The 12,235-nt window shown below is 40.9% G+C and overlaps 1 long non-coding RNA gene across 2 annotated transcripts in view; it reads left to right on the top strand.

Annotated features, from left to right (window-relative positions):
• The first annotated feature begins 2,533 nt into the window (after window positions 1-2,533).
• Window positions 2,534-12,235, top strand: part of LOC117525205 — a 21,085-nt gene continuing 11,383 nt past the window's right edge. Inside the window, exon 1 of one of the 2 annotated variants that reach the window (XR_004564982.1) lies at window positions 2,534-2,889. This is a non-coding gene — a long non-coding RNA (uncharacterized LOC117525205). Of the gene's footprint in view, window positions 2,890-5,803; window positions 5,863-12,235 lie in introns of those variants that run through there. The other variant, XR_004564981.1, reaches the window with a different exon arrangement.

Here is a 12,235-nt window from a genome sequence, read left to right as displayed (position 1 = left end):
CGCTTTCTGGTTATTTTTAGCGCTGGGTCCTGTCTGACGCAGGTCCGCTCCTCAACCCGCGTCGACACATAACAAGTACAAGCTGGTGCAGACACGTCACCAGGACAAGATAGGATTAGTTATAAACTGTTGCAACATCTTGACGATGAAGTCTTAATGGAGATTCTAGCCCTCTTTAATTATATCTGGGATGCTGGAACTTTGCCAAAAGCTTGTAAACAAGCTATTGTGCTCCCAATTTTGAAGCCAGGAAAGGACCCTTCCTCTCCATTGTCATACAGACCCATAGCACTTACTGCGGTGTTGTGTAAGGTGATGGAGAGATTGGTCACAAACAGACTTGTTTATTATTTAGAAGTTGGGGGTTTCTTTGTTGATTATCAAAATGGCTTTAGAATTGGAAGAAATACTATGGACTCAGTTGCAGTGTTAGACCAAGATATAAGACGAGCTATAATCAATAAGGAAGCAGTAGTTTCAGTATTTCTTGATATTGAGAAAGCTTATGATGGTATGTGGAGAGAGGGATTGATTAAATTACATAATGCAGGCATTTGTGGTAGGATATTCATATGGATCAAAGATTTCTTAAGTGACAGAACTATACAAGTAAGAGTTGAAGGGGAATTTTCTGAAATAGTAAGTATTTTTAATGGTACTCCGCAAGGATCAGTTATTAGTCCAGTTTTATTCAATGTTATGATTAATGACATTTTTTCTGATATCAAAGTAGAATTTGGGAGGTCTTTGTTTGCTGATGATGGCGCCATCTGGAGGAGGGGTAGAAACATTGCGTTTTTAATGAAACAAACACAAATTGCCTTAAACCAAATAGTGCGGTGGGCAAATAAATGGGGCTTTAAGATTTCTATATCAAAAAGTAGTTATATGATTTTTGGACTTAAAAAGAAAATCCCAGACATAACCCTTATCATGTATGGCTGTCCTTTAGAGAGCCAGTGTTTTTAAATTTTTAGGTATGTGGATGGATGAAAAACAAACGTGGTGCACACATATAGAAAAAACTTGTGAAATGTGAAAAGATTAATAATGTACTTCGTAGTCTGGCTGGTAGTGATTGGGGGGCAGAAAGGTCAACGTTGCACATGATTTATAGAGCAATGATAAGGTCATCAATGGATTATGGTTGTTTTGTTTTTGGTGCTGCGATTAAATCCAGACTTCTCAAGCTTGATAGGATCCAAGCAAAAGCCCTAAGAATCTGTAGCTTTGCCTTCAGAACTACTCCTATCCCAGCACTGTTAGTCGAAATGGGAGAGACCCCTTTGAGTGTTAGGAGAGAGAAGTTGGGTCTTCAGTACTGGGCCAGGCTGTCAGGACTTGCGCATAACTCATCCGCGAAGTGTTTATTGGAAGAGAGTTATGAATTTACTAAAAAGAAGGATAAATCTGATTTCCTTTTTGATGTCCGGCAGGTCGCTAAAAGGGCTGTCAAGGGAAATAAGGTGATAGGGCCAGTGTAGTCTCCTATTCCTTTTTGGGTTTTGCCTGTATCAGATGTTGAGTTGGACCTTCTGGGGCTGAATAAGACTGTAGCCAGCAATTTAGTAAATCGATTTATATCTCAGAATACAGTTAGTATGTGTCACATTTTTACAGATGGGTCTAGGGATCCAAGCTCTGGTAGGGCAGGCTTTGGGGTTTATGTTATGAATAATCAGATAAGGCAGAGTACCCATGTTACTAATTGCTCTTCTGTATGTTCGACGGAACTGTCGGCCATATGGTGGGCGTTAGAGTGGGTACAAAGTAACAGACCTTCTGAGTGTCATATTTATTCTGATTCTGCAGCTGCAGTGCAAGCTTTGATGGGCGGAGCCTCGGGAGGAGCTCGTCCTGACCTCGTGCTAGAGATTCTGTCTTGCCTCCATCGCGTTGAGTCAGCTGGCTGTTGTGTAACCTTCACTTGGATTCCTGGGCACTCTGGCATTTTAGGTAATGAGATTCTGAAAAATAAAGTTGATGCTAATATCCCTTTGGGATATTAGCATCAACTAGTATATTACTATAGTAATAACTATAGTATTTTTTAAAGAGTTGAGTGATCAGAAGTGGCAAAAGCAGTGGGAGAGTGAGTCGGTAGGGCGACACTTTTGTGTCAGCCTTCGATTAAAAATAAGACTCCTCATCCTGTCGTAAGGATCAAGTCAAATTGATTAGATTGGGACTGGGGCATTGTGGGTTGGCAGCATATTTAAAAGTGATTGGAAAACATCCAGATGGGTTGTGTCAGTGTGGTCAGTTGGAAAGTGTTTTAATGTGCTATCCTATGTATTCTAGTGATAGGCGGAAATTGTTTAAAGATTTGTCAGACTGTGGATTGACTGAGTTTTCTTTTAGGTCAATTTTTTCTGAGGGCAGTTACTCGCATTTAGTGGACAAAGCTGTGATTAAGTTCCTCCATTCCACCAATCTCTATTTGAGAGTCTATCATGAGATAAAGTATTTACCTATTACCTGTGGGGGGCAGCATTATGCTACGCCAGCGTATAGCCTGCCGGAATCTATTAGAAGAAGAAGAAGAACTTTCCTGTTGTCGTCCGATGCTAAAGCTAGTTAGCCGGAAACTCTTCTCTGAATAGGTCAAACTTCTCTGTGATTCTCGAATATGTTTTTTGAAGAGCTCCAGAAACACAAAGGTCGACAGTAAACCAGAAGAAGAAAAGGCGAAGTTATCGCGAAAAGGTGGAACAGCTGAGAAGGTTGTTGAAACAGCGGCTAACTGCTGCTAATGCCGAGATATTTGAGTTGGTAGAAACAAACAGATCGCAGAGCAGCAAGAATAAATGAGTGGATTTAAAGCAGAGAAGAAGCTAGTCAACGTGCTGGATGTTGTTTTCAAGCCTGAAATTCACTGATCCAGAGCAGGTTTGTCTACTAAACGTTTTTCAGACCAACTCCACCACATCCAAATGATAGCTGTTAGTTTGTGTTGGAGTTCTTATAGACTGAACACCAAAAATATCAGCAAAAATAAATAAGTCAAACTGCTTTATGATGACATGTATGACAGTTCAGCTTGGTGGTGGACTGATGAAGCCGAACAATCGATGCTACCGATTACAGTTTTTCCTCATTTTATACATACAAAAATGGAATTATGCACACAATTCATAAAATCTGAAGCTTAACGTATCAACATCTCAAAACTGCTGAACTCTTAAGCACAACACCATGGTTCAAACCTGTTAGAATCCGAAGTCTTCATTTATCCTGAAGGAAACTGCTGATGTTCCAACTGCCATGTTCCAAATAACTATCCTAGGTTTTTTCAGCGTCTTTCTTTTGCTCGGGGTCGCCACAGCAGATCTGATATGTATCTGCATGTAAATTTGTCACAAATTTTACACCGGATGCCCTTCCTGACACAACTCCACATGACATGGAGAATGGGCACGGCTGGTCTTGAATCGATGACCTGGTTTAGAAGCAAGCACACTAACCCCCACGCTGCCCTATAATAAAAATGACCATGTGGGAAGAAAATAAAGTTGAAGATCTAGCCAGATAAGAGGACTTTAAAAACCTCTTTAACGCTGAGGGTGAATTATGGCTTCTGATAGTGTTGATAATATCACATACAAATTATTTATTGCACATTCTGAGTGTGGAAGAGTTGTTGGACATGTGAGCAGCTGCAGACATGTTACTATTGGACATTTGAGGCGCATAAAAAGGAGGACTGATGAGACAGTGAGGGGACAGCTGTTATGTTAATGAGTGTCAGAGGGAGGAGTTATAGAGAGGCTCTCAATTTTCCAATCAATTTATGCTTCCATACTCACCCATGGTCATGAGCTTTGGGTAGTAACTGAAAGAATAAGATCACAGACACAAACAGCAGAAATGAGATTCCTCCATCGAGTATCTGGGCTTATGCTCTTGGACAGGGTGAGAAGCTTCCTTATCGAGGAGGGACTCGGAGTGGAGTTGCTATTTCCAGTTGAGGTGGTTTGGACATCTGGTGAGGATGCTCTCTGATTGTCTCCCTGCATCTGCAACCAGGAGGAAGCCCCTGAGAAAACTCAGCACATGCTGAAGAGATTATATTTCCCATCTGGCTTGGGAAGGCCTTGGGATCCCACGGGGAGAGTGACATGATTTGGGCAAGGATATGGAAATGAGGGATGAGCTGCTTGCTTTGCTGCCACTTAGACCTGGACCCAGATAAGTGCCTGAAAATGAATGAATGAATAGATTTTTCAATCTCAGACTCACTTTTATTGTCACTCGACCCTTACAGGCAGAAAGAGATGCAGTTTCTCCAGGTCTTGGTGTATTTAACTGGGACAACTGGGACAACATCTGACATGGTTTCTGCAGGCCTCAGTCAAATTATGTATTGCAGTAAAGATCAATATGGGAAGGATAAAGGGATTTATATTTTTTGCAGTATGTCCCAGCCTAAACTGAGGCTTTGAGTTACTTTTCATCAAACCTAGAAAATTTAATTCAGTCAATAAGGCTGCAAGTTTGTCCTTGAGGCAACTAAACATATGAAAATGCGTCTAAATGAAAACTAAGTGCAAAGTGCTAAAATGAAAGTTTAAATTGAAATTAAAGTTTTGAATTTGTTGCCATGGTATTTGGTAAATGCCCTATTGTAAACAAGTAAGTTGCCCTTAAGGACAACAGATACAGGTATAGGTTTATTTTTGTCTGTTTTTTTTTTTAACTTTTGGTAAAACTAAAATATTTTTACCAAACGTTAACTTCTGAAATGACAAAACAGTCGAGACCTTGCCGCCCATTTGAGCAGCTTTGTTTGACGTCGAGCAGGTGATGTGATCATTTCAGGGCTTCTACACATACGTCCTACTTCAAACACAAAATTCAGTTAAAAAATGGGAAAAAAAAGTATTTGTAAACGTCATAAATGCATATTTTTTTAAAGTTTTTTTTAAATTCCTTTTTTCTTGCATACCAGTCTTTGATTATGCAGTATTAATGTGTAAAATTTTAGATTTTTGAGAGTTTTATGGTTCTTAAGTTTAAGAACACGGGAGGTTTCGCCAAGGACAGACAGAAGGGCAGCAGTTTCTCTTGGCAAGTACAACTTACAGTTGTGAATGAAATTGTCCCATTACTTTGCCACAAAATGGGGACAATATCTCATTGTCTTTTTTTCTCTCCCTGATCACTAACCGTGTACGTTCAGAACACTTCATTTTATTTTAACACCATCATGGCTTCAGTTAAACAAACATCTTATGGACATTAATATCATCTCTCTCACTCGCTCTGACAGACTCACTCAAATAGAAACACACACAAACACACAGAGCCCTGCTTTTGACGCACACACAACACTCATTTTTCTTACTCACTCACACACACACACACATTTTAACCCTGCTCTCGTCACGGGTCACATTCTCAATTCAATCACAACCTAGCATGAAGCAATAGTGAAGCCGGGTAAGTCAACATAGTCAGTTGTGCACAGACAGTCAAGAAGGAAGCACCATCTGGACTAATAAGCTGGTTGCAGCAGGTACGTAAGGAAAACATGCATGTCAGGTGATGTCTGGGATCAGGGTTGGTGTCTCCTGCTTTTGGATGTCTGTCCCACCACAGGGACATTTCAGTGTTGTCTCACACTTGTGATTGGTCAGCCTGGGCAGCAGAGCAGCAGCAGCAGATGATTAAATCGGCCAGTTTTTAGTCTTTCCTCCACTCTGTTGTTGACTCTTACTTTTGTGTGTTTTAAAGTCTTTCTACAAACATGTCTGAAGTCCAGCAGCTGAGAGACATGTTGAAACTACAGCTAACACCTGCTGATGAAGGATTGATCACAGACCAGGAAGAAGAAATGTAATTTAAATGAAGAGAACAAAAGAGGTAACATGTTGTAATGGTCAAATATTTTCCTCATCCGATCTTCCTCCAGTGATTCTGTAAATACTTACACAACAGGATGAGGAGGATTTTGATGAAGGATACATGTAGAATATCTCCATATTCTATAAATTCTCTGGATAATTTATTTTTGGAGGAAAGTGACGTCACCACCCTCAGTGTTTCGACTTCCAGCATGAAAAACAAATTTCCAAAAACACTTCTTTCACCTATAGGTCTTATTATGGTCTTGTGTCATTCCAGCAGTATGTTGTGAATAACGTGTAACTGTGAATATGGAGTAAGGACGCTGTCAGAAAAGACGTGTGCATAAAAGTAATTTTAGGCACTTTTCTACTACACAGAACCAGCACTACTCGACTCGACTCGGCTCTACTCGGTTTGGTTCCAGGCGCGTCTTTTTCTACTGCAAATAGTACCTCCTCAACGTGGGCGGAGTCAACAGAGCAAACTGCAGTGACGTTTTATATGCCATATAAACATAAACAATGGCGGACTCCGTACGGACTCCGTACGGAGTCCGCCATTGTTTCTCTTAAAAACAAGAAGACGCCGTGTTAAACACATGGAATCGACTCATTTTTAAGAGAAAGCTGCTGGCGGCGAGACGAAACACGCTTGAAAAGTACAGAAGACTTTGGGAATTCATACAACAATATGAAGACAAAGACGAGAAGATACAAGCTGCTAGAGACGAAGAGACAAAACATGACGGTAAGCTAATCGTTAGCTTCGTAAGTAGCTTGTAAATAAGTAATAACTGCAGGCTGTCACTATTAAGTATTAAAATTGTCTGTTAAAATAAAGCGTTATTTTAGATTAATTAATTACAACACCTATCACGCCTTCAGTCACCCTTTGCTCCGTTTTGTTTTGACATCAGTGACTTTGTCTGTAAATAAAGATGCGTTTCTGAGAGCAATAAACATGTTAGATGTCAGTACTTTTTATACCAAAGTAACTTGCTTTGATAACTTATTGTTAAATCTCAAATGTGGGAGTTTGTGCGTTTACTGACGTTCATGCACAAAATGTTGATTCGGTTTTAATGACCGTTAATTAACATCGTCACTGAACTCGAACAGGCTTAAAACACCTTAAAAACGTTTGATTTGTTTATCATCCAGATTTTAATGTTCAATGGACAAATTTAAATATGAATTCTAATAAAATAATTATTAAAGGAGTTATATTGTGCAGAAAGAATCAGCCTCCAAACTCCCACAATTCTGTTTTTATAGGCATTCTTTATAATATAGTCTTTTATTGTCATTGTACACTTGTGCTCTTGCTTGCCTCTACTGGTGGTTGGCTCTCACTGCGGTATTGTATCACTTCCTGTTCCGGAGCACAGCGGTGTTTTTCTGTATCTGTTAGCTGTTTAATCTGCGCAGTTAGATTGATCTAGTTATCTAGGTTACGATTTGTTTCCCAGTGTAATCTTTACGTGCCTTAACTAAAGCACTCCTTCTGCTGAATCACCTCTAAATTATTCACTTTGCGTGTTTTTAGGAATCCGCTAGGTTAGCGTAGCTACTAGCTCTTAGCTGATTTAGCATGGCGGCTTCTCCTGTCTCTCCCACACTTTTCTGCTCTGGGTGTGAAATGTTTAGTTATTCCTCGGCCTCCTTTAGCAGTAATGGTACTTGTAATAAGTGTAGCTTATTCGTAGCTTTGGAGGCCAGGCTGGGCGAATTGGAGACTCGGCTCCGCACCGTGGAAAATTCTACAGCTAGCCAGGCCCCTGTAGTCGGTGCGGACCAAGGTAGCTTAGCCGCCGTTAGTTCCCCCCTGGCAGATCCCAAGCAGGCTGACTGGGTGACTGTGAGGAGGAAGCGTAGTTCTAAACAGAAGCCCCGTGTACACCGCCAACCCGTTCACATTTCTAACCGTTTTTCCCCAATCGACGACACACCCGCCGAGGATCAAACTCTGGTTATTGGCGACTCTATTTTGAGAAATGTGAAGTTAGCGACACCAGCAACCATAGTCAATTGTCTTCCGGGGGCCAGAGCAGGCGACATTGAAGGAAATTTGAAACTGCTGGCTAAGGCTAAGCGTAAATTTGGTAAGATTGTAATTCACGTCGGCAGTAATGACACCCAATCGGAGGTCACTAAAATTAACATTAAATCGGTGTGTAACTTTGCAAAAACAATGTCGGACTCTGTAGTTTTCTCTGGGCCCCTCCCCAATCGGACCGGGAGTGACATGTTTAGCCGCCTGTTCTCCTTGAATTGCTGGCTGTCTGAGTGGTGTCCAAAAAATGAGGTGGGCTTCATAGATAATTGGCAAAGCTTCTGGGGAAAACCTGGTCTTGTTAGGAGAGACGGCATCCATCCCACTTTGGATGGAGCAGCTCTCATTTCTAGAAATCTGGCCAATTTTCTTAAATCCTCCAAACCGTGACTATCCAGGGTTGGGACCAGGAAGCAGAGTTGTAGTCTTACACACCTCTCTGCAGCTTCTCTCCCCCTGCCATCCCCTCATTACCCCATCCCCGTAGAGACGGTGCCTGCTCCCAGACCACCAACAACCAGCAAAAATCTATTTAAGCATAAAAATTCAAAAAGAAAAAATAATATAGCACCTTCAACTGCACCACAGACTAAAACAGTTAAATGTGGTCTATTAAACATTAGGTCTCTCTCTTCTAAGTCCCTGTTGGTAAATGATATAATAATTGATCAACATATTGATTTATTCTGCCTAACAGAAACCTGGTTACAGCAGGATGAATATGTTAGTTTAAATGAGTCAACACCCCCGAGTCACACTAACTGTCAGAATGCTCGTAGCACGGGCCGAGGAGGAGGATTATCAGCAATCTTCCATTCCAGCTTATTAATTAATCAAAAACCCAGACAGAGCTTTAATTCATTTGAAAGCTTGTCTCTTAGTCTTGTCCATCCAAATTGGAAGTCCCAAAAACCAGTTTTATTTGTTATTATCTATCGTCCACCTGGTCGTTACTGTGAGTTTCTCTGTGAATTTTCAGACCTTTTGTCTGACTTAGTGCTTAGCTCAGATAAGATAATTATAGTGGCCGATTTTAACATCCACACAGATGCTGAGAATGACAGCCTCAACACTGCATTTAATCTATTATTAGACTCTATTGGCTTTGCTCAAAAAGTAAATGAGTCCACCCACCACTTTAATCATATCTTAGATCTTGTTCTGACTTATGGTATGGAAATAGAAGACTTAACAGTATTCCCTGAAAACTCCCTTCTGTCTGATCATTTCTTAATAACATTTACATTTACTCTGATGGACTACCCAGCAGTGGGGAATAAGTTTCATTACACTAGAAGTCTTTCAGAAAGCGCTGTAACTAGGTTTAAGGATATGATTCCTTCTTTATGTTCTCTAATGCCATATACCAACACAGTGCAGAGTAGCTACCTAAACTCTGTAAGTGAGATAGAGTATCTCGTCAATAGTTTTACATCCTCATTGAAGACAACTTTGGATGCTGTAGCTCCTCTGAAAAAGAGAGCTTTAAATCAGAAGTGCCTGACTCCGTGGTATAACTCACAAACTCGCAGCTTAAAGCAGATAACCCGTAAGTTGGGGAGGAAATGGCGTCTCACTAATTTAGATCTTCACTTAGCCTGGAAAAAGAGTCTGTTGCTCTATAAAAAAGCCCTCCGTAAAGCTAGGACATCTTTCTACTCATCACTAATCTCACCCATATTGGCCTCTCTTCATTGGCTTCCTGTTAATTCTAGAATAGAATTTAAAATTCTTCTTCTTACTTATAAGGTTTTGAATAATCAGGTCCCATCTTATCTTAGGGACCTCGTAGTACCATATCACCCCAATAGAGCGCTTCGCTCTCAGACTGCAGGCTTACTTGTAGTTCCTAGGGTTTGTAAGAGTAGAATGGGAGGCAGAGCCTTCAGCTTTCAGGCTCCTCTCCTGTGGAACCAGCTCCCAATTCAGATCAGGGAGACAGACACCCTCTCTACTTTTAAGATTAGGCTTAAAACTTTCCTTTTTGCTAAAGCTTATAGTTAGGGCTGGATCAGGTGACCCTGAACCATCCCTTAGTTATGCTGCTATAGACGTAAACTGCTGGGGGGTTCCCATGATGCACTGTTTCTTTCTCTTTTTGCTCTGTATGCACCACTCTGCATTTAATCATTAGTGATTGATCTCTGCTCCCCTCCACAGCATGTCTTTTTCCTGGTTCTCTCCCTCAGCCCCAACCAGTCCCAGCAGAAGACTGCCCCTCCCTGAGCCTGGTTCTGCTGGAGGTTTCTTCCTGTTAAAAGGGAGTTTTTCCTTCCCACTGTAGCCAAGTGCTTGCTCACAGGGAGTCGTTTTGACCGTTGGGGTTTTACATCATTATTGTATGGCCTTGCCTTACAATATAAAGACCTTATTATTATTATTTTTTTTAAAAACCATATGGATTTGAATCACGTGTGAGTACATCAGACATGCTTGAACCCTCGTGGGCATGCGAGAGTTTTTTCACTCCTGTCGGTTACGTCATTCGCCTGTGGGCAGTCTTTGAGTGAGGAGTCGTCCACCCGCTCGTCGATTTTTTTCATTGTTTAGGAATGGCTCAGAGACTGTTGCTTTGTTTGATAAAATTTTTTTCAAAACTGTAAGGCACAACTGAGTGGACACCATTCAATAAATTCAGCTGGTTTTCGGTAAAAATTTTAACGGCTGATGAGAGATTTTGGTCTGGTAGTGTCGCTTTAAGGACGGTCCACGGCGCCTGACGGCGATCTGCGCTTCGAGGCGGCAGCGTCTCGCCGTTTTAAGTTGAAAACTTCCACATTTCAGGCTCTGTTGACGCAGTAAGTCGTCAGAGAACAGAGAACTTTCAGAAGAAGTCGGCATGAGGAGTTTATTCGGACATTCCATTGTTAACGGTCATTTTGTAATGAAAGAATGTGCGGGCAGAGTCGCATGTCGGGCTGGACCCGACCGCGGGGGGTCGCGGCAGGAAAAACACCTCCGTTGGAAATCTTAACGGGCAAGTTGGAACATGCCCAAGCTGTTAAACAATTTCTCAGTTACTCACTTGTTGAAAGCCATTAAAAGCCGCCTGAATTCTACAAATGGTTTTCAACACGGAGGTGTTTTTCCTGTCGCGGCGCACACAGATTTGCCGAGTCGTCACGGAAACGACTCAGCGAATTTGCGCGTACGTCTTTCATTAAAAAAATGTCCTTAAACAGTGGAATGTCCGCATAAATTCCTCATGCCGGCCTCTTCTGAATCTTCTCTGTTCTCTCACGATGTCCTGGGTGAATTAAGCCTTAAATTAGGATGTTTTCAGCTCGAAACAGGCCGACGACAGCGCCTGGAAGCGCTGCAGGACGTCCCGCTCTGTGGGAAGTCCTTACACCGACAGAAACACCCCATAATCTCTCATCAGCCGTTAAACTTTTCACAGAAAATCAGCTTAATTTCTCGAATAGTGTCCACTCGGATATTCCTCACAGGTCCAGAAAAAATTTTGATAAAGCAACGCGCGCCGTCTCGAGCAGCGTGTGAAACAAAGGAATTCAGCCGAGAGGGCGGGACCACATCTCACTCAAGGCCTGCCCACAGGGAAATGACGTCACCGGTGAAAAAACTCACGCATGCGCACGAGGGTTCAAGCATGATTGGTGTAATCGCATGTCATTCAAATCCATATAGTTAAAAAAAAAAATAAAAGGGTCGGTTTATTATCTAAGAGACCTCGTATATGTATGTATGAAGAGCTCTTTTCCAAAATGCTTTAAATCCATTTTGATTGTTTTGAGAAAAATGACTTTTATTTATCCAGATCAACAAATTTTGCAAATATTTAGTTTGTCCTGTTGTAATAGATGGTTGGTTCAGTCTGAACATTTTCAACAATAATTGACAAATCTAACAATAATGTTATTGTTTATAATCCAAAGTTTATTTAATTTTTTTCCAAAACGCTATAAATCCACTCATTCTTTTTTCAAAATGCAATGCAAAATGCAATAAATCCATCCATTTTTTTTCTGTCTTTCTGATTTTAAAACAAGAGAACATGTTGTAGATATCAGGAAATTTCATCAAACAATTTGTAATAAAAGCAATAATAAAGTAACACTTCATAACATTCATTCCCACATGCTTAATCTTACGTTATAAGACTATCCACCATGGAAAACAACTAACTAAACAGTCAGTTCATTTTTTAAATGCAATCCATTCAATGTGCAACCCTAAATAGCATAACAAAACCACAATTTAAAAACAATAATCATTGATAAGAATACATTCAGTAGTCAGTTAAGTGCTGAACCTGTATGTGTGTGTGCGGCATCCTGAGAGAGGTAAGGGGGATGTCTGACAACTCTCAAGTGTG

The sequence above is a fragment of the Thalassophryne amazonica genome, chromosome 14 (assembly GCF_902500255.1).
Source record: "Thalassophryne amazonica chromosome 14, fThaAma1.1, whole genome shotgun sequence".
NCBI classification, from domain to species: domain Eukaryota; kingdom Metazoa; phylum Chordata; class Actinopteri; order Batrachoidiformes; family Batrachoididae; genus Thalassophryne; species Thalassophryne amazonica.
This window is presented reverse-complemented; position numbering and strand designations above follow the sequence as displayed.